At 39.3% G+C, this 23286-nt stretch overlaps 1 protein-coding gene across 7 annotated transcripts in view; it reads right to left on the reverse strand.

Annotated features, from left to right (window-relative positions):
- Positions 1-23286, reverse strand: part of LOC131690704 (uncharacterized) — a 142657-nt gene that overhangs the window by 37258 nt on the left and 82113 nt on the right. The window lies entirely within an intron of this gene.

Raw genomic sequence — 23286 nt, forward strand, 5'->3', positions numbered from 1 at the left:
CTCAAACTTCGTTACACTTTGCAGATCATTGACGGTTGCAATTATTTGCTTATTTCTTTTCGTATGCAAAGGTTAGTATAATTTTCATAGTTACATTATTCTATCGTATCATTCTCACTTTAGTTTATATCTGTATTATGCAATGGTAGAGAAGTGTTCAAGAATACAAGAGCACACTGCGTGAGATAGAGAGGCTTCCAAGTTCTCACTAATATTAGTTGATCGTGTTCTATTTGAAAATGTGAATTCGCGTTTGCCAGTAAGTTGGTTAGAAAAGGGCTCTGCAACATCACAAACTTTCTATTTCTCGGAAGCTGATAATTTATGATTCAACTGACAAAATGTTTTTTGTAAACCAAACCGATTATTATGATACAACTTTCGTCTTTTGTTAGGTTTTTGCTAGATTTGCACTTCCATGGGAAGGTTTTTTGGACAACTTTAAATCGCATAGAGTAATGGATCTGAGAGAGAGAGAGAATTTAGGAGAGCCAATATTAGTGAGCAATAGGAACTGCATGTTCGTAGGAACAGAACACGAGGATATTTTTGTGGTATATTGTGGCGGAATGTTCTCGTTGGGAATTTCAGGTGGGGCCGGAATGTCCTCGCGTAACATGATCATATGAACAATGCAATCCAAAATAATCTCACCATGTCTGACAGCGATGCCTAGAAATACAACTATAATTATTTGATTCTGATTACTTTACTGGAATTGCCTTACTGTTAAACAAATAAACATATGGTTCTTTCGCCTAAAGGTTACAGCATATATTTTAAAACATTTGTCCCGATTGAAACCAAAAAACATTATGTCAGCATAAATCATAATTTTTTCACCTCTCAGAATTCGGCGAAAGTTGTTTGTTTTTTATCCAAATTATTTAATAACGCAGTGAAAGATGCGAAATTTACAATATGGGACGGGAGGAAGACATTACGATTGAGAAAGGGTACGATGCCCAGAAGTGATAGGATAGCAGGGAAGCATGCATGTGGTAGTACACCTATGGAACATGAGGCTTTCACACAAAAATTAACAACAGCGTTTGGATCTACAGATTGTTTTTGTGAGATAAATATGCTTTTAACGCGAAGGCAGCCTACGAAAAAAAATGATTACTAGTTGGTCTTTGGTATCACGGATTGCAAAACAAATTGTGGACAGGTGAAGTATTTCTAAGCGGCTGGGTAAATGTAGGGAAGTTGCCCCAGTTGTGGGTTGGGTTTGATTTTTGAACCTAAATTTATTTCGAGTTTTCCATAATTTTAATCTCCATGTTGTAAGTCCTACTGCAAACGAAGTCTTACAAAAATATGAAAATGTTCCAAATCAAGAATTGTCTCTAGACGAAATTATTGAAACAAAGTATTATGAGATCAATTTATCATCTAGAAGGGTTGAAAAATATGAAAGCTCCAGGTTATGAGGGATTCCATGAGAAACCGGCCGACCGCAAAATATGACCATCGTCGATTCGAACGAAACTTTGCAGGTGTGTTCGCTGTATGAATCTCCATGATATTCTCTGGCAATTGGAATATTTTGATACAAGAGTAATTTTTTAAAAGGGCGTAAACGTTTCTACGTGTATGAATTTCATTTTTTTTGTTCGATTACTGTATTTTATGCAGCAAAATCGTAACTTTAAAATGTTTCACAATATCGCCTTGATGTCAAAGAGAAAGTTGCAGGAAAGTTTACGGGCCTTTTGAAAAACCTATTATTGTTAATGGAGAAACGCGACTATCTTATGAAAAGGTCGTAATAAAACAAAATAATTCTGTTGTTAAAATAAAAGTTAAAATATCTCGGGAACTACTACATTTTAGAAAATTTTTGTTAAGAACATTTCGATTTAAAATGGCGTTTAAAATCATATTCAAAAAGAAAATTGTATTTTTGACTGAAAATAGTAAGAATTATAAAAAAATGTCAAAAGTTGTTGTTAGGAAAACTTTTTTATTGAAAGCTTCTCCAGGATCCAAATACACTAAAAAAGTTGCTTTTACGTCTTTAAAACGATAAACATTAAATTTTTGACATTTTTTGATGGGGTAACGCAAATAACTTTTAAAAAGAGCATAATTACACGAATTAATTGTTTTTGAAGGAGCAAAATTTCAAATATCTCGAAAACTATCGCATTTTGGAAGATTTTTGTTAAATGCATTTTAATTTTAAATGGTGCTTAGAATTATATTCTGTAATAGAATTACAATTTTGTATGTCTATTAGTATGAAATTTAAAAACATGTACGAAGTTATTGTTAGGAAAACTTTTTTACCGATTTTTTCTCCATCATGCAATCACATTCAAAATGTTTCTTTTCTCTTTAGGTTTTTGGTAACAAAATATAAAATTTTTTAAAAAATGGGTTTTTTTCGCAATTTAAATTTTTATCATAAATTTTTGTTTTTTTTTTGAAAAATGACACAACATTTTTTTCAGTGCATATTTTTTTTCAGACAGAAGTATTCATTCCTTGTAACTCGTTTTCAGATAGTTTTGCTGTATAAAATACAGTAATCGAACAAAAAAAAATGAAATTCATACACGTAGAAACGTTTACGCCCTTTTGAAAAGTTGCTCTTGAGTCAAAATAATCTTATTACCTGTGGAAAATATTTAGTCTTGCATGACGGTGAAACGTGTAAAGTTTCATTGGAATCTAAGATGGTCGGTCACGATTTTAAAGATTTCCGGACGGATCTTCGTGGAATTCCTCTTATGAACCTTCTTGAAATCATCTTGGGATACATGATTAAAATATTCACTAAAAAATTTGAATTAGCATACTTTCCTGAAAGATGGAGAAATGCTAAGGTTATTCCTATTCTGATGTCATATAAAACCCAGCAGAAGCATTTAGTTAGCGATCATTAAGTTTGCTCTCTTCGATTGGTTTCTTATTGGAAAAAAAATTGTGCTCAAGACACGACCATGGTGAGATTAAAAATTCAACACATCTATCAAAACTATGAACCAATTTCAGGACTTCATTGATTAATTCTATTTCGCTCGTGAAATCATGGTCGTGTCTTGCAGAAAGCATTATTCGAATATTTACGAAATATTTCGAAAATATTATTGTTTAAGTACAATCATTCTTTGAAAATAATTTTAAGATTATTGTACGCTACGATTACGATCTAGGGATATACGAACTGCATGTTAGCTCTGTCTACTTTAGGAACTCGTATTTTTACTGCTTAATATGCTAATTGCTGAACTAGCACTATTTAACGACAATTTGGTACAATTGAGATATCATGTCAGCCCTTATCGAACAAGTGCATTAAACGAATAATACTTTCCCATTCGAGAAGAACGGTCTTCACTAAAACCTAAGTGATCGGCATCAGTCAAACGTACAATTTAACCATATATTATTGACGTTTACGATCCCGATCATATAATATATTATACGGGCTCTCGTTTTCTAGCGCCATTTATAATACCTTGTCGACACTCGTATATTATACACCGATCCGCATATCTTGAAGAGTTTTCGTTCGAAGATCCACCTCTCTGACGATGGAAGTAAACAGATTTCATTTGATGGCCAGCCCATTCGGTTTCGAACGTAAACTGCACCGAGTACAAAACTGGGTGTCGTATGCGAGTGCGACATCATTCGTGTGTTGCCTACGTGCTGGCTACACCACGCGTGCGCTCGCTATGTCTGGATGCGTTAAAGGAGATAAGGATAAGGGAAAACCACTATCCCACTCGTCTAGTTCCGTTTTCCAATTTCCTGTCGGTTGAATCCACCGTCTGCTGAGAAAAGGCTACTACGCCGAGCGTGTCGGTGTCAGAGCATCTGTCTAGTTGACTGCCGTAATGGAATGTCTCGCCTCCGAAATATCGGAGCTGGCAGGAAACGCAGCCGGTGGAAACAAAAAGACCAGGATTATCCCCCATCAGCTGCAGCTGGCCTTTTGACATGACGAAGAGCGGAACATATTGCTTTCCGACGTGAACATTGCCCAGGATGGTTTGTTGACCATCATCCATACCATTATGCTGCCAAAGAAGACCGAAAAGAATTAAGTTTTTCTTTGTTGGCAGGTGTAACGATGCCGAGATAAAAAGCGAGCCAGCTTTGTTTACCTATATTTACCTTATTCAACGATACCCTACAATTGAGTTAAAATAAATTAACTTTTGGTTGTTTTTCGCAAGCGTGTAGTAGAATAACTAAGAGAGAATAGGGAGTTAGACGAATAGTGAAAATCAATAAAAACACTCCCATTATGTTGATTTCAACACTAGAATTTGGAAACCGCTTCCACAGGGAGCACATTAAATGACTCCTATCATATTTTGAAAACAAACCGCATGGTGATCGTTGGATATATTTTGCAAATGATGTGCATTTCAAATTAAAGATATGAAATAATTATAAAGTAATAATTGTAAAGTAATAATTGTAAAGTAATAATTGTAAACTTTGTTTTTAAAAATACATATAACCTAGAATGCGACGATTTCTGGAGAAAATTTAGAATTGGACGTAAGTAACAATGAGAGCCTCTCTTTGTTTACTTTCTCTTTCGATTATTACAACGACGCTAATTTACCAGTACATATCGAAATCCAATGGTTATTACTAGAATATTATGCAAAGAGTATTGAACAGAAGAGAAAGATCTCAAAGAGAATCATTGTTACTTACGTCTTATTCTAAATTTTCTCTAGATTTGACTAAATTCTGACAAAAATTTAAGTTTTTTTTAATGAATGTATAATACTTATTTCCTCCAGATCACGCATGAGTAATGTTTATTTACTTTGCTCGATTGGTCTGCTCAAGGAGGATTCACACTATTCGACTCTCTTCGTATTCTCTCTGGAATAACTTTCCTACGAAAGATGTGATTATAAATCTATACTAACGATTGTATTCGAAAAAGGTACACTCGATTATTTGTAACTCTTTAGTGTGTTGCTAAAACTGAAAGAAATTTGAATTTAATGTTTTCTATAGCTTAAAGTTTGTATTAGCAGTTTTAACAATATCATCATGCCAATGAAGAGCAGTTGTAACTTTCACATTGAGTCACATCCTGTGATTAAGTCGTTCAATAGGTTTCAGGTAACCAAGTGGAAATATACTAGTGGACCAGTCTACAGTAATGTACCCATATTACTTCCTTGTGGGACTCCTGATTTAGCAACTGAGAAGAAACACAAAGAACTAGTTGAAATGCCTATAGGTTTCACACAAGGTAGTCACTAAGGATAATTGAAGTTTGGTTTATTCGTTAAAAATCTATGCCATTCAGTCAAGTTTGTACCGGGTACAAAAATATTGGGTAGGCGTACAGCACCGATCTGTTGCACTCGCTCGGTTCAGGTATACAGTGAACATTGCACCCCACTGAACGCGACACGAACTCGGTTTTGTATTTCGTTTTGTGACTTCGTGCTGGTACCATACTCAGCAGTTTGTACCCGATTTTATACCCCGGTTTGTACCCAAACATAAGCCGCGTGCAGTTCGGCTGCGGCTTATACCGGTGTAGTGTGGTCAGAAATTATTTGCTTCGCAGGACGAGCGCATAACGAATTTGATTTTGTTTTTGTTTTCAGTCTGGGGCGCTGTGTGGAGCAACCCAGCCAGTCATCAGTCTTCCCATGAACATCGACAAGTTTGCACCCGTGTACAAAATTTCGTGCACGCATTCAACCTCAAACATGTTTTGTTTTTGTGTACAGGTTTGCATCGAACACCGAACCCAAGCGAACGATGTGCAAACTTAGGATTAAACACTGTGTACGTACATCGTGTGCGTACACAAGAAAGGCAAGCACAAAACAGAATTAGTCAACGCTAGTGATGATGAATGAAAGAAAGAGAAAGCTAGTATCAAGAACCTGTGTGTACGAACACCGCGTACGTACATGGGGTTCGGATGTGCAGACGAACACGTGCACGTGTTTTGGTACGTATTAGCGCGTTCGAGTTTGCACACGAAATGTGGGTAGAGGATGGTCACAGAACTAGAGCGAACATGGTGTTTAATGTTCATTTGGGAAGACTGCTACTGGTAGGTAACGCGGCCCAACAAAACCAACAAGGACATTCTGATTGAACCAATTCAAGCGTCGCTCAAACATTTCGATGCAAATTTCAATTTATTTTGAACAAAACCAATGATGTTGGAATTACACATATACAAAGTTTGAAAGGGATTAAACTGTCGCGATAAACAGAACACGATAGCCACCAAATTTGTGGTTGACAAGTATTTTGCTGATGTGGCAAAATGATTCAGGGCTTCATCACATTTGGGATCCCGATCAATCTATAAAATCAAATCTCTCCAAATTCTGCTTCTTGAGGTCTTGCGAAGAACTGACTATTATGGACGGATTTAGCATCTTCCAATGGTACTGAACCAATAATGTTGTTTTTGTTTAACAAAACGAGGTCAACTTTCGAACATCCGAGAACTTCGCCCTATCGATAAAATTTGATCCGTCTTGAAGCCAAATTTTAGTAAAATCTCAAAGACTTTTAAAATGTGCTCAAACTCCACAAAACTGCAAAAGGGAGCGATTCTATTCCTTTTGTCACTAATAATATTTTTATTAGCTTTGACTATGGAAAAATCTTGCGATTCTGAAATTAAATGATTTAAATTAAGAAGCTACTCTATCCCTCCGGAAATCGCATAGTGCACTGAATCCACAACGTTCTGAAACTCAGGCAAAATTATCTAAGAGTTTCACCGCCCATAAAAGCATAAGAGTCCCATATGGATTTCTGTCGAAAATGAGTTATCTGTTGGATATTATTCTGTATCACTACTGAATCACAATGTACAAATAAGATTACCATATTTGATTAGAAAATATCGAAAAAATACCAAAGCATGGTTGTCCCATTCATAAGGCTCAATGAAAATGTACATCTTGAACAGCGTTTTTCTCGGCGTGCTGTTTTTCAGTATGGGACTCTTACCCGATCAGAACGACATAACAGAAAGCTATCAAATTTATATCTCATGTAGATATTTATTACTCACTGTGTTATCTTTGTGATATCCCAATCAGCAAGGCAAGCAAACATATATCAAGATTATATCTTCTGGTGATATCATTGGGACTGCTAATATGATTTAATGTACGCATATAACGATGATGTTATAATAACTATGTTCCTTCACAATTATCTTTGAACGCTAACGGTACACTGTAAACCGGGTAAATGACCATTTGGTTAAAGCCCCAATAAACAAATCAATCAATCAACTGGGAATGATTGTTACATTACACAAATGACCGTCTATTTACTAATACGCTGAAGTCTCTTTTCATGCGTCGTTATTCAACTTTTTTTCCTCAACAATTTCTCGAATTTTCTGATTATCTGTTATAATATTCGCAGTTGATAGATTGAGCTACCGCAAAAGATTTGTATTTATAGGAATTTATTAGGTTTAGATAATTGTACTGGTTTGCTTAATCTTCCCCTTATTAAAAGTGCTAATAACAAAACCTCTTGAAATTTTAAAAAGCAATTCACCGTTAAATAATGTACGTAAATTATCCGCTCAATATTACCATATCGCATCGACATGATCACTAGAAATCGTGTAAAACATGTTAACGTACAAGAGAAGCGCTGAAGTGCACTATTCAGAATCCAAAAATAGCCCCAATTTCCTAATCTGCAAAGATACTATAAAACTATTCAGTCTATCGTAATATAGACAGCTGTAGTAGTGAGTAAAACTGCATGAAAACAAAGCGTATGGCACAAGGAAAACAAACAGTCCTTAGGCTTTGGAAAAGTTCAATGTGTGCGTTCTGGAAACAAGATGCATCTCTAATCGTTTTGCTCTTGACGGATGCGAGGAATATTATGCTAACATTAAACATCAGTCGAAAGCAACGTCGTTGGTTCATGCAGGAAACATCCACATAAAACTCAGAATACCCAGGTTCAAATCGCTATAATCCACAAATAACCATCAGCGTGTCATATATTCGAAATAACAATCAGCCAGCATGTATGCAATCATTTGACCAAACTATAAAAAGCTTTTGTTACATGAAGCTTTTTGCTGCCAAACGAAAACGCCTTAATGTATGCTATATTTTACTTTTCTATTCTATTTTTAGACCTGCACGCAAAATTTGTTGATACTATACAATAGGTAATACAAGCTATATTGGCCGTGGGAGAACCTAACAAAATTTGTTATAATTCTGATAGAAGCCTATCACAGGTTGTCATATTTTTGACCTACGAGAAGAATTTTTGTTATGGTTTGTGTTATTTTACCAATTAACGAGACCAGAGTTATTATACAACTTGTTATCATAACAAAGTATCATACGTCTCCCAACCTTTGAACGGAACGGATCGTTATATTTCACAGTGGTGTTCGGTGTGTAAATTCAGTGATTCAAGGTCATCCTTTGTTCGTTCGTTAGCTACCATTCTGCTGGTGCCGGCAGTGAATCCAGTACATTGTTTTCGCTGGTGCGGAACAATCGACGTTGTTTACAGATAAGTTTTGCTTTATTTTTTTTTCCTCGTTTCCTTTCTTTCCTTTTCCCTACTTTTACTCTACCTTGTAATCAAATAATAAGACACATTCCCGTTTATATAACGCTCTGCCCTCGTGCTTAAATGGCCGAGGGCGAAATACCATCTGATGTAATCATGGAAGTCCCTGATCCCCCTAATACTCGCATTGCTCCCCGTATAAAGCAGTACCCAGAAGGTTCCTCTGGGCCATGGGTGGTATATTTTCGGACCGGAGAGAAACCGGTTAATATATTAAAACTTTCTCGAGATTTGACTGCTAATTACCCGGCCGTAACTCAGATAACACGTGTTCGGGCAAACAAGATACGTGTTCTAGTGAGTGATCTCGGCCAGGCAAACGCGATTGCTTGCTGTGAGCGCTTTACGCGGGAATTTAAAGCGTACGTGCCTTGTGTGGCCTGTGAAATCGATGGGGTAGTGTCCGAACCGGGCCTGAAATGCGAAGAACTGTTGGAGCACGGGGTTGGCTGCTTTAAGGACCCCTCTCTTGAACAGATTAAGATCTTAGAATGCAAACAATTGTATACCGCAAACACCGAGGGAGGTAAGACTACCTACTCTCTATCAGGCTCGCTTCGGGTGACATTCGCCGGGTCCTCTCTTCCCAACTACATCCTCCTTGACAGGGTTCGCCTACCAGTTCGCCTGTTTGTACCGCGGGTCATGAGCTGCAGCAATTGCAAGCAGTTGGGCCACACAGCCACATATTGTGGAAATAAGAAACGATGCGGCAAATGCGAAGGAGAGCATGAGGATGACTCTTGCGACAAAGAAACTGAAAAGTGTATTTGCTGCGGGGGCCCTTCACATGCTCTTAAATCATGTCCTGCGTACAAGCAGCGCGGGGATAAAATTAAGCGCTCCCTTAAGGAACGCTCAAGGCGTTCTTATGCTGAAATGCTAAAGAATGCTTCGCCATCTGTCCTGTCCGAAAATCCCTATGCTGGTTTGGCTAACGTTGAGCAAGAATCTGACGACCCACGAGAGGGAACATCTTTGGTTAACCCAGGGGAATCCAGGAAGAGGAGAAATCCAGCCTCCCCTACATTGCCTCGTAAGGGTGCCAAGGTGTCGTCCACTCAGAGTGCGCCATCTACAACCAATAAATCCAACGGAAGTGATGCACAAAAGCCGAAGCAATTTGCTCCAGGACTTGGAAATATTAATTCTAACAAGGAGTACCCACCACTTCCAGGGACATCCAAAACCCCAAGTGTCCCCTTTTTTCAAACAGATACTCAGTCCAGTAGCGGACTAATGAAATTTTCTGACATAGTGGACTTAATTTTCACAGCTTTCAATGTTACTGATCCTCTTAAAAGCCTTCTGATACGTTTTCTCCCTATAGTGCAAACATTTTTGAAGCAGTTGACTACTAAATGGCCCCTCCTTGCAGCGATCGTATCCTTCGATGGCTAAGTCATCGAACGAGGTCACCGATTCGATCACTGTTCTACAGTGGAACAGCAGAAGTATCCTCCCGAAAATCGATTCCTTTAAATTTTTACTAAATAGTTTAAAATGTGATGCTTTCGCATTATGTGAAACTTGGTTAACTTCCGATATAAATCTCAACTTCCACGACTTTAATATAATTCGGCTGGATCGAGAAAACCCCTATGGAGGAGTACTTTTGGGGATCAAAAAGTGCTATTCTTTCAACCGAATTAACCTCCCTTCGACACCAGGCATTGAAATTGTCGCTTGTCAAGTTTTAATCAAAGGTAAAGACCTTTGCATTGCTTCCATCTACATTCCTCCTAGAGCCTCGGTAGGGCACCGAACGCTTTATAATATCACGGAATCCTTACCGGCACCGCGGCTAGTTCTGGGAGACTTTAACTCGCACGGTACGGTATGGGGCTGTCTTCATGATGATAATAGATCAACATTAATCCAAGATCTTTGCGATAATTTCAACATGACCATCTTAAACACGGGAGAAATGACGCGGATTCCTACACCACCAGCACGCGCAAGCGCGTTGGATTTATCGCTTTGCTCGACATCGCTACAGTTAGATTGCATGTGGAAGGTGATCCCTGATCCCCACGGTAGCGATCATTTGCCTATCGTGATTTCAATTGCTAACGGTTCAAGACCATCGGAAACAATCAATGTCTCGTATGACCTCACACGGAACATTGATTGGAAGAGTTACGCGACCGCGATATCCGTTAAAATCGAATCCACTCAAGAACTTCCTCCGGAGGAAGAGTACAGGTTTTTGGCTGGCTTGATTCTCGACAGTGCGAATCAAGCTCAGACTAAACCAGTACCCAGCGCGAATACCCATGGACGGTCTCCCACCCTGTGGTGGGATAAAGAGTGCTCAGAGCTGTACGCGGAAAAGTCCACTGCATATAAGGCCTTCCGGGAAGACGGGTTACCCGCTAGGTATCAACAGTACGCGTCGTTAGAAAGGCGAATGAAGAGTCTAATGAAAGCCAAAAAACGCAGTTATTGGCGCCGGTTCGTCGACGGGTTAACGAGAGAAACAGCGATGAGCACTCTTTGGGGTACGGCTCGACGTATGCGTAACCGTAATAGTACCAACGAGAACGTAGAATATTCAAACCGTTGGATATTCGCTTTCGCCAAGAAGATCTGTCCGGACTCTGTCCCGGTACAGAAAACGTGCCGCGCCGCGTCTCCTCACGATACCGCGAACGAAACATCGTTTTCGATGGTGGAGTTCTCACTTGCTCTCTTATCGTGCAACAATAACGCCCCAGGGTTAGACAGAATTAAATTCAACTTGCTGAAGAATCTGCCTGACACTGCAAAAAGGCGCTTGTTGAATTTATTTAACAAGTTTCTTGAGGGTAACATTGTCCCTTATGAATGGAGGCAAGTGAAGGTCATCGCCATCCAAAAACCAGGAAAACCAGCCTCCGATCACAACTCGTATCGGCCGATTGCAATGCTGTCCTGTATTCGGAAGTTATTCGAGAAAATGATCTTGTTTCGCCTCGACAATTGGGTTGAAGCAAATGGCTTACTGTCAGATACACAATTTGGCTTCCGCAAAGGCAAAGGGACGAACGATTGCCTTGCGTTGCTTTCTACAGAAATCCAAATGGCCTATGCTAACAAAGAGCAGATGGCATCAGTCTTCTTGGATATTAAGGGGGCTTTTGACTCAGTTTCTATCAACATTCTGTCAGAGAAGCTGCACCAGCATGGTCTTTCGCCAATTTTAAATAACTTTTTGCTAAACCTGTTGTCTGAAAAGCACATGCACTTTTCGCATGGCGATTTAACAACATCGCGATTTAGCTACATGGGTCTTCCCCAGGGCTCATGTCTAAGTCCCCTGCTCTACAATTTTTACGTGAATGACATTGACGATTGTCTTGCCAATTCATGCACGCTAAGGCAACTTGCAGACGACGGTGTGGTCTCTGTTACAGGGCCCAAAGCTGCCGACTTGCAAGGACCATTACAAAATACCTTGGACAATTTGTCTGCTTGGGCTCTTCAGCTGGGTATTGAGTTCTCCACGGAGAAAACTGAGTTGGTTGTTTTTTCTAGAAAGCGTGAGCCGGCGCAACTCCAGCTTCTATTAATGGGTGCAACGATCAACCAGGTTTTCACATTTAAATATCTCGGGGTCTGGTTCGACTCTAAAGGTACCTGGGGATGTCACATTAGGTATCTGAAACAGAAATGCCAACAAAGGATCAATTTTCTCCGAACAATAACTGGAACATGGTGGGGTGCTCACCCAGGAGACCTGATCAGGTTATACCAAACAACGATATTGTCGGTAATGGAGTACGGGTGTTTCTGTTTCCGCTCCGCTGCGAACATACACTTCATCAAACTGGAGAGAATCCAGTATCGTTGCTTGCGCATTGCCTTGGGTTGCATGCACTCGACCCATACGATGAGTCTCGAAGTGCTGGCGGGCGTTCTTCCGCTAAAAAATCGATTTTGGGAACTCTCATATCGATTGCTCATCCGATGCGACATTCTGAACCCGTTGGTAATTCAAAACTTCGAGAGGCTCGTCGAGCTTAATTCTCAAACCCGTTTTATGTCCTTGTACTTCGACTACATGGCACAGAGCATCAATCCTTCTTCGTACAATCCCAACCGTGTCCGTTTCCTAGATACTTCTGATTCTACTGAATTCTTCGACACATCCATGAAGGAAGAGATTCGTGGAATCCCGGACCATATACGCCCGCAGGTGATCCCCAATATATTTTATAATAAATTCCGAGAAGTCGACTGCGACAAAATGTTTTACACTGACGGATCAAATCTCGATGGGTCCACTGGCTTCGGTATCTTCAACAATACTATCACCGCTTCATTCAAGCTCAATGATCCCGCTTCAGTTTACGTCGCAGAGTTAGCTGCAATTCAGTACACCCTTGGGATCATCGACACTCTGCCCACAGATCACTACTTTATCGTTTCGGACAGCCTCAGCTCTATCGAGGCTCTTCGTGCGGTGAAGCCAAAAAAGCAACTCCCGTATTTTCTGGGGATGATACAGGAGTCCTTGTGTACGTTATCTGAAAAATCTTATCAGATTACCTTTGTTTGGGTTCCCTCTCATTGTTCTATCCCGGGCAATGAAAAGGCCGACTCATTAGCAAAGGCGGGCGCATTAAATGGTGACATATACGAAAGACCAATCTGCTTCAACGAATTTTTTAGTATTTGTCGTCAGAGGACGCTCAACAGTTGGCAAACCTCGTGGAGCAACGGGGAACTTGGACGATGGCTACATTCGATTATCCCAAAGGTATCAACGAAGCCTTGGTTCGGGGGGATGGATGTGGGTCGGGATTTTATTCGCGTAATGTCCCGACTTATGTCCAATCACTACACCATGGATGCGCATTTGCGGCGTATTGGGCTTGCGGAGAGTAGTCTGTGCGCTTGTGACGAGGGCTATCACGACATCGAACACGTTGTCTGGGTATGCGCCGGGTATTGTGACGCCAGGTCTCAGTTAAAGGAATCCCTTCGGGCCCGAGGTAGACCACCCAATGTCCCAGTCCGAGATATGCTGGCAACTCGTGATTTCCCCTATATGTCCCTTATTTATACCTTCATAAAAACGATAAATATCCCAATTTAGCCCCTCTCTTTTATTTCTCGTTTTTAGAGTTTCCTCCTGCCTTGTGGAACCGATCAGCTCCAGAGTGCCACTATGTAACCGCCGTCGCCCTTACCACTACTCCTGCATAGAAGGAAACTGAAGCGAGAGCGACTCGAGTTCCGATGAGTTTTGAAGGATTCCCCGCGTGTCCGAAGAATACCATCCGCCAATCCGGTACTCGACGACTTACTAGACTGAGGCACAAATTTGTTTCGCTGATCCCCCTTCCCCCCCCCCCCCCCTTCGAGCGAAAGTTGCAAGTTTTGCTCTTCTTTCCCTGTCTCTCCCCTGTCCTTGATACAACTGCTGCTACACTGATGCGGAAATAAGCCACCCTCTGAATATCTTGACCAAGCATAAGTTTTAGTTAAAAAATTCAAATTAGTATTCTGTATTCCTAGTTTTAAGATAGCTATAATTTTTACTCTTTATTGAAACTCTTGTCCTCCATCTTGTAAATAGAATTGAATCCCTAGTTTTAAGATTTCTGTGAAGTTTCTCATAAATATTTGTTCCCCCTTTTGTGTACTAAACTATATTGTTAGTTTTAAGATAACCGTAAAATATTTCGTAAAATACTATTACTCCCCCTCTTGTATATCAAAGTGAATCCCTTGTTTTAAATTTTTTCATAAAAAAATCTTTTGGCCCTCTCTTGTATATTGAATCTTATTTCTAGTCTTAAGATAGCTGTAAACTTTTTTTTTCCTTTGTAAAAAAAATATTTCAACATTGTAACCTCCTAGTTTTAAGATATCCAAAATGTAAAAACATAAGTATTTGGCACCGCCAAGCTAACGCATTTGTGCCTATCAAATAAACGAAATGAATAAAAAAAAAAAAAATAACAAAGTAACACAGTATATAATAATTTTGTTATTTCTTTCTGATCGGGCTCACAGAGGACGTATAAACTTTTGAAAAAAAAATTATATCTCATTTAGTTTTAACTTTGATAAAATCATATCAAATTTTGTTAAAATTTTGTTATCATTAGCCAGGTTTTTGTTTTATTTTTTGTTATTTTAACATCTAACCAGCCGCATTTATAACAGGTTCTGTTTCAATATATTTTTGAAATAAATAACTCCAGGTGTTATAAATCAGTTATGTCCTTCTGATCGGGTATGGTTTAATGAGCAGTTCAGGCGATCGCCTAAAGGTTAAAAAATAGCGTGGCTGCCAGAGGGATATAAGTTAAATTCAAAACCTCAGTGTACGGTCAAACGAGTCTCATCTCTTACGAAGGAAGGCTTGAAATTTTTCGTCTTAGAAAATCCCAATGACCTTAACTGGGATTAAAGCTAGACACGCTTGAGTGAACAGCAGTCAAGCATACTGAATAATCACTGCGCCGGAGTAGGATGATAGTAATTGTTATTTAAAATGTACTATTTAGTTTTTATTCTATATTTTTCTGAACCGGAAATTAAAAAAATGAGTGCGCAAAACGTCAACTCAACCTCAACAAAAAGATTGTGCCAAAAAGGAAAATATTACAAAGAGCCGCTATTTCTATTCCTACAGCGAAAATAGAACATGAACCTCAAGGTGTTATGCGCGCATAGAATCAACATCATATCACTTGGTTGGTTGGAATTTGGTAGTATTTCCAGAAATTGATGTCGACTTTGTCCAGTTTCATCACATCAGGAATACTGTTCTGCTAACTCGATGATTATTTGTTTGCGTTTTTTTGGATTCAACGTCTATATCGCGATCATGGCAGCTGCTATACGCTGATGAGAACAAACAATTAATAAAAAATAAACGAAAATGAGACTTTCCGAATCGGAAAAATAGCGAGGAATCTATCTTGACGATTTCATTGCTGATTTAATTAATAAATCCGCTCAATTGAGTCGCCCGCAATACATTTTTGAAACCAAACCGGTAATATTTTCGTCAAACAATCCGGATTTTATTGTGCAATACTACCTACAATGGATCTTCAATTGCAATTGAATTAAAATGTGTTATAATTTAGTGATAGTCCTTCAAAATAGCGACGTTGCGTATATGTTAACGAACTTTGGCAAATATTGATATAGAATAAACTCGATGTAAACAAGTTTATAGTGAACATGTGAAAACAGTACTATTAAAATCATTTGTTATAGAAACTTTGCGATTACTTTACGAAAACCATCGTAAACAAACTATGGATCACAAAGAATTTTTTTCTGATCTACGCAAGGTTCGAATGATAGATGGTAAACCCGCCCTACCTCATCATTCCTCCTTGGCTATAACATTCTATATCCTCAGACAACGTCATGTAGCTATGAGGGTTAGCTTACCACATGTAAATTCTGCCACGTGCTAGATTTTGCAACGGCTATTAGGTGAAACTCTATACAATATCTTTTATTTCTAGCCTTCAAATGCCTCAGGGCCACCGAGTGGTCTTAAGACAGCCCTGGGAGATAACATTGTGATTCTAGTGGTAATTAATTTACTCTTCCGTTGACAACACAACACCCCTTCAAAAACGAATCAGGTTACAATGAAGCGATCCCATCTGTCAAATTGTGCCAGATTGCTTCGCCACGTTTGGATCCGAGCATAAGTACATTGATTTCGATAAGTACATTGATATTATAGAAGATATGCCGTTCCACCAGATGCACAGATTATTTTTTATTTCACAGATTTCCAATGTGCTGCACAGGTTGTTAAAACTGCACAAATATTCACAGTCTTCTGTAATAAAGCACAGACTGGCATAGATTTCTCATTTTTTTAAAGTTTGACCTTGTGTTAGTAAGAAAAGGGTCGCAATTTCTTGTTTTGAGACAAACTTTTATGTTTTCCTTAACATAGATTTTTACATATGTTGCGCACATATTTAAAAAAAAATATTACCTGGCATCTCTGGCCGTTCCACAGTGGGAAAAAAGTATCAAAAATGCGACTTTACTCAATAGCGTGATAGAACGCAGAGTGAAAATCTCGAAAATGTACACTTCTTGTCTGAAAATATCTGGAAAGCGATTGCAGGTATTTAAAATGGCCGCAAAATGCGTTATCATGCTTGTTTTGCCCTGATTCCCCTTTTTGCTTATGCTTGTTTTTATTACTGGCTATATAACTTGGAAGAAAGCTGAATGCGGGCTACCATAGTTAGTGTTTCTTATGCAAAAAGTCCAAAGATTATATAGGAGATAGAAGATAGATAGCATAAAACGTTTTAATCCATTTTACACCTATTCTTCCCAAATGTTGGGTTTTTGGTATAACTTTACTCAACATCTCGGAAGAAGGCTTAATTTCGCCGATCAAAAGTAGTGTTTTTATGTAAAAAATCTAACAGATTGATGATAGATAGATTGACCGCACGGAACGTGAAAACCAATTTTTACCCCAATTTTCCCAAAACTCAAGACGGAAATTAAGCTTAGCAATATATTTCGCAAAGAGTCGGAATGCAGTTGATCAATAGTTGTATTGCTTATGTAGAAAGGTGTGGGAACCCGTTTTACCCCATATTCTTTCTTTAATTCATGATTGAAGTTAAACCAGGTTTTACATTTATGGTGGGGGTCGAAAACGGCTCATCCAAAGTACTTATTTTAAGTGAAAATGTGCGGGAAATCAATTGCAGATAGTTAGAAGGACGGCACGGAAATTGTATATCCGTTTTACCCCACTTCTTCTCATACCTCAAGTGTGAAGCTAACTTTGGTGCTTCATTTCAGATGTAGGCTCAATGCGACTGATCAAATGTATTAATTTTTATATTAAAAAGTTTGGGGAATCGGTTGAAGATAAATAAAATGACCGCACGAAACAAGTGTTCCCGTTTTACCCCAGTTTCCAGAATTCAAGTATGAAGTTAATTCTTACTCCACATTTAAGAAAAAGGCTGAATGCGGCATATCAAAAGAAATATTTCTTATTAATGAAAACCCGATAAATCATTTTAAATTTGACTCGCGAAACATTTTCTTGATAGCAATTGTTGGGCCAACGACTGTAAAACTCTATGTCGATGGTCCTCTGTTTCGTTAATAAATTTATCTTGATCACAGTTGTTCATTGCAAGAGGATTAATGAAATAACATCGAAGTACTAATTCTAAAAGTGAATTTTGCTTCAATCTTATTTCTTTTTGCAGAGAGCGAGTAAAGACCTAGGCCCATTAGCCAGGGCAAGGTGAAAATACCTCTGTCCCATCCCCAAGGACCAAAGGAGTGACCTTAACCTTCTTAGCCAAGTCACTCCCAACGATAAACCCTAACCTCCTATAAACTGAAACGGTCGGTACGGTTGTTCTCGTTTCTTCCTTATTCAAGATTCAAAACAATTCGCTAGTTGAGTTATTCATTAAATGAATAAATTAATTGCCGTATAATTTTGAAACATCTTCAAACCCAACCTTGCACAATATGACTGGCCGTTTTGATATTTGCGACATATTATAATATGCTTCAAATATTGACACGAAAAACACTAAATAATAACTGCAGTGTTTTCCAGGATGCTTTTCAATACTGGCTGTGTAAGGGTTAGAATAGAATAGAATAGATAGAATTAATGAAAATTCGAGAAATTGATTACAGATAGTTAGAATGGCCGTACGAAACGTGTGCGCGCATTTTACCCTTCTTCTCGTATCCTGTGTTTTCAGTTAAACCTGACTACATTTCAGAAACAGGTTGAACGCGAATTTTCTGTTTAAAAGAATTACTTTTCATTTCTTGCGGTCGTTCTAGCTATCTTCAATCGATTCCCCAATACTACTTTTGATCAATCGCATTCTGCCTCTTTCTGAAATATAGAGCCAGTTTTAACTATACACATGAGTTATGGAAGGAATTGGGGTTAAACGGGCACACACCTTTCGGGCGGTCAGTCTAACTTTATTCAAAAGATTACCTGCACTTTTTTACATAAGAAATACCACTTTTGATCAGCCATGCATAGCCTTTTACCGAAATATAAAGCCAGGGTTAACTTGAAACTTTAGTTGTGCGAAGAATTGTGGCAAAATGGATGCATACTTTTTGTGAGTTTATTCTAATTATCTTCAATCGATTCTCTGGACTTTTTTACATAAATAATACTAATTTTCGTCAGCCGCATTCAACTTTCTTCCGAGTTATATATTCACTCTTGAGAATAAACTGAAACGAAAAGGGAAATTGGGGCAAAACGGGCATGATAGCATACTGTGCGGTCGTTGTAAATGCTAGCAATCAATTTTTCATACATTTTTAAATAAAAACACCTTTCCTGGTCAATGTAATTCAGCCTTTCTGGGACCATTTTTCCCACTGTGCGTTCCCCTAAATGCGGTTGTAGTGGTAATAGGCACGAAAATAGTTATGATTCCTATATTGAATGTATGTATTCTGATAATTTTAAATTAAAACGTACTGTACGTCAACACCGAAGTTCCATCATTGCAAGTGATAAAAGCAGCCATTCGGAACATGAAATCGAACAGAGCCCCAGGGGTCGATCGCATATCAGCAGAGATGCTCAAAGCTGACTCCGTAGTATCTGCACAACTGTTGCATCAATTATTCTACAATATCTGGGGCACCGCGACTTTTCCGGCCGACTTGATGCAAGGCGTCTTAGTGAAGGTGCCCAAAAAGGGTGACCTGTCTGTATGCGATAATTGGAGGGGCATCATGTTACTGTGTATCGTTCTCAAAGTTCTCTGCAAAGTGATCCTGAACCGGATACAGGAGAAGATTGACGCAACTCTCCGACGGCAGCAGGCAGGATTCCATGTCGAACGATCCTGTGCGGACCATATTGTCACGCTCCGTATCATCCTGGAGTAGGTCAATGAATTCCAAGTGTTTCTCTACTTAGCATCGACTACGAAAAAGCTTTCGACCGTCTCAATCACGAAAATATGTGGGGAGCCCTAAGACGCAAGGGAGTCCCTGAGAAAATCATCGGTCTAATTGAAACACTGTATGAGGCATTTTCGTGCAGAATATTGCACAATGGTGTCTTATCTGACCCCATCGGGGTCGTGGCTGGAGTTAGGCAAGGATGTATTTTATCAACGCTACTGTTCCTCATCGTAATCGACGAGATCCTGGTAGGAGCGATTGACCGTTAACCAAATTGTGGGTTGCTGTGGCAACCTATTACTATGGAGCATCTGAATGACTTCGAATTGGCTAATGACGTTGCTCTCCTAGCACAACGGCGCTCTGACATGCAGAGTAAGCTTGATGATCTTGCCGATCGCTCCTCAGCGGAAGCTCTCAAAATCAACGCCAACAAGACCAAATCGTTGGATATAAACACGGTCAACCCTTCCAGCTTCACGGTAGCTGGGCAAGCAGTGGAGAATGTCGAAAGCTTCCAATATCTTTGTAGCCAAATGGCGTCTGATAGAGGGACCAAGATCGACATAGGAGCACGGATCAAGAAGGCGAGGGCTGCTTTTGCCAGTTTAAGAAATATCTGGAAAAACAATTAGATTAGTCGACGCACCAAAACCCGAATATTCAACTCGAACGTGAAATCTGTACTACTATATGCCAGTGAAACCTGGTGCGTATCAGTGGAGAACACGCAACGGCTGCAGGTTTCCATCAATAGATGCTTGCGGTACATAATTCGTGCGTGGTGGCCTCACAACTGGATCTCTAATGCTGAGCTCCATCGTCGATGTCATCTGAAGCCGATAGCGACAGAAATTCGCTATCTGCAAGCAAGCGTTAGACTGGAACCCAGCAGGACATCGCGGCAGAGGCAGACCCAGAGGCTTATGGCGGCGCAGCCTTAACAAGGAAATAAAAGAAGTCGACGAAAGTTTGACCTGGCAGCAGGCCAAGGCGATGGCGGGCAATCGCCCAGGATGGCGATCTTTCACAACGGCCCTTTGCACCACCAGGGGTGCGCAGGAATAAAAGTAAGTAAGTACTGTACTTTGGAGAAGTACATACGAAAGTTGATAAGCAGCTGATTAAAGTTAAAAATATTTTGATGACAAATTTTCAACAAATTGATAACTAAGAGGAACGAAGGATTTGAAAATTGAATGACGGATAAGCATTCTAGAGCGAATCAGTTATTAACTTAGAATGGAAAACTAGAGCTAGGTCATTTGCAGAATTTGTTTCCCCTTGAGCGTTCAAATACTTTAAATCTTATGCTATCTTATGCGATTAGGTAGGGTTACCAAACATCCTTATTTTAAAGGACATGTCCATAATTTCGGCGACTTTAAGAAGTGTTTTTTATTTTACCACAATTGCCCTTCATTTTAATCTGCACGCACACGAGGCGACAAGACACGCGCCACAAAAAATATTCACCATGGATTTTGTTCTACCAATTCCAACGCGGCAACAGCAACAGCGTTGAAATAGCTTTAATCTCAAATTTGACTAAAAATTTAAAAATTTCCCAGATCAAGTTACTTCCGAGAGCTTTTCAATCATCAGTTTAATTGGTTATTTATTCCAACTCTTTTTTGACGATAAAGTTGCTTACAAACGTACCCGTCGCGACTTATAGCAACTAAAGGCTCTGAACTCAACAATAAAGTCTGCTTTCTTCAGAATTCGGAAACATTATTTATTCTGTAGAATGCGCAGCCCTAAAAAAGTTGTTAAAGATGGAAGATTCGCTTGACAATTGACTAAAACTTTTTGATTATGCGGAATTGCGGGCAGCTGGGTGGATTATTATTCTTTTGATCGAAACCCACTTTATTGTCACTGTACCTCTTTATTACCAACCTTCTGTAGTGGCAACTTGCCATTAATTGGGCCTTAATGAAAGGTAGTATATATTTCTCTAGGCACTCTTGCTTATAGCGTTTCTATTCCATCGTTTTTTGTGGATAAAAAGTTAAGTTTTGTGTCCGTAAATGCAGATTCCTTGCCAGATAGTAGGTTTCTGGGCAAATTATGGTGAGTGCATGCAAGATCAGTTTTCTCTTGTCGTCTTCCATCTAGCACAACTTTTACTTGATCGTATAAAGATCTTATAATCGTAGAAACTAGGAGTGCTGCTACAGAACTGCAAAGTGTCCGAATTCTAAATGAAAAATGCTTTAGCATTGGATTCAAAGTGTCCTTAATTTGCTCTCCGTCAATTTGGTAACCCTAGATTTGAATATGTTTTGAGATCGACGAATCGTTTAGATAAATACGGTGTATGCAAATAAGCGATGAATTCTTTCTTAGTATGTGATACCAATGACCAACTTGCGCAACGGATCTCACGAGGGGTATGACGAGTTCCTTACGAATACAGCGAAGCAATATAAATACAGCTAATTTTGTATTAATGATGATGCTGCCAATTAGTATTGCATAGCTGATGTAGATTTAGAATGATTGTATGAAATATATAAGTGAAAGATCGCTGGCATCTTAGCAGCAGAAGGATCCTATTCTAGGTTTCACATGTTTACAGGTACACTTGGTGTTATTACGAAGTACGCTTGTGTTTTGTTTTGTAGGTTACTGCCATTAAGTAGATCAGTGTTACTTTGAAACGGTACCTTCGTCATCGGGGTTCCTCTTGACGGCGTTGGGTTTTGCCGGTACGGACACGGGTACAGGTAGAGGTTTCTCAGCCCCAACTTTGTGCAATGGCCTGAATAACGGTTTGGGCTTTTCTTTGCTGTTGTTATCTTTGGACTTTTTGGGTGATACAGGCTTAGGAGCTGTGGTGATGGTATTGGTTTTGGTGGTGGTGGTGGTGGTTTGTAGCTTGGGGATTGGTTTCATAATAGTTTGCTTGGGCCTGCGCTTGTCGATTCTATCATCTCGGTCGACATAAGCAGGGGCTTGTTTGGTTGCTTGTTTAGATTTGGATGGCTTCGGTAATTTTTTATCTGGAAAATGTTCGAACGAAAGTGTGATTCAATGAGGGGGCAGACTAGACATTAAAGTTCCGCATTCACTATACACCGTTCGTCGAACAACGAAGACCAATCAAGGCATTTGGCAAGCGTTCGTGCACTGTGTTGGGATTTGCTAGAACTAATCTAATGTAATGTTTTGTGTGCGTGAGTTAAATTTCTTGAAATGTGTTAGCTAGAGGTCGTGAAACGGGTGACAGTAAAAAAGCCGACAGTTTGCAGACTTTTGACACGTGTTAACACGTGATAGTATCCAATTGAACATACAACTTGAAGGATTTGACGGCCAATTAGCGTGTGCGTGTACAAAGGCGGACTACCATAACCTTTAGTGCATTTAGTGTGACATCGACACGAGGTCTTGTTTATTTGGTTGGGTTTAGGTTCTATATTATACATTCTTCCTACGGATTAGCTGCAACTAGAGACAGAAAGAGTGGCGGATAACGAAAGCTAACTAGCCATTGGTTACCTAATGGTTTGGGATTGTACAGTAGACTGATAGGGGTGCCTGGTGGCGGTTTGAGGATGGATTTTTCTGGCACGCCTGATCGTGCTCGAGCTTCTGCTTGTAGGCGCATTAGTCGCGCATCTTCTTCCGGATCAGAGAAAACTACCATCCTACGTTCTTTCTTCTGATCGCCACTATACTTCTGTTTGATATCATATTTTCCTGGGAGTTCGTGTTGGGTGATTTTTCAGAGATTCGGAGGTTGAGGGGATAACGGAATGATGTCAGAGTTTATGG

This window comes from Topomyia yanbarensis, chromosome 3, assembly GCF_030247195.1.
Source record: "Topomyia yanbarensis strain Yona2022 chromosome 3, ASM3024719v1, whole genome shotgun sequence".
NCBI classification, from domain to species: Eukaryota; Metazoa; Arthropoda; class Insecta; order Diptera; family Culicidae; genus Topomyia; species Topomyia yanbarensis.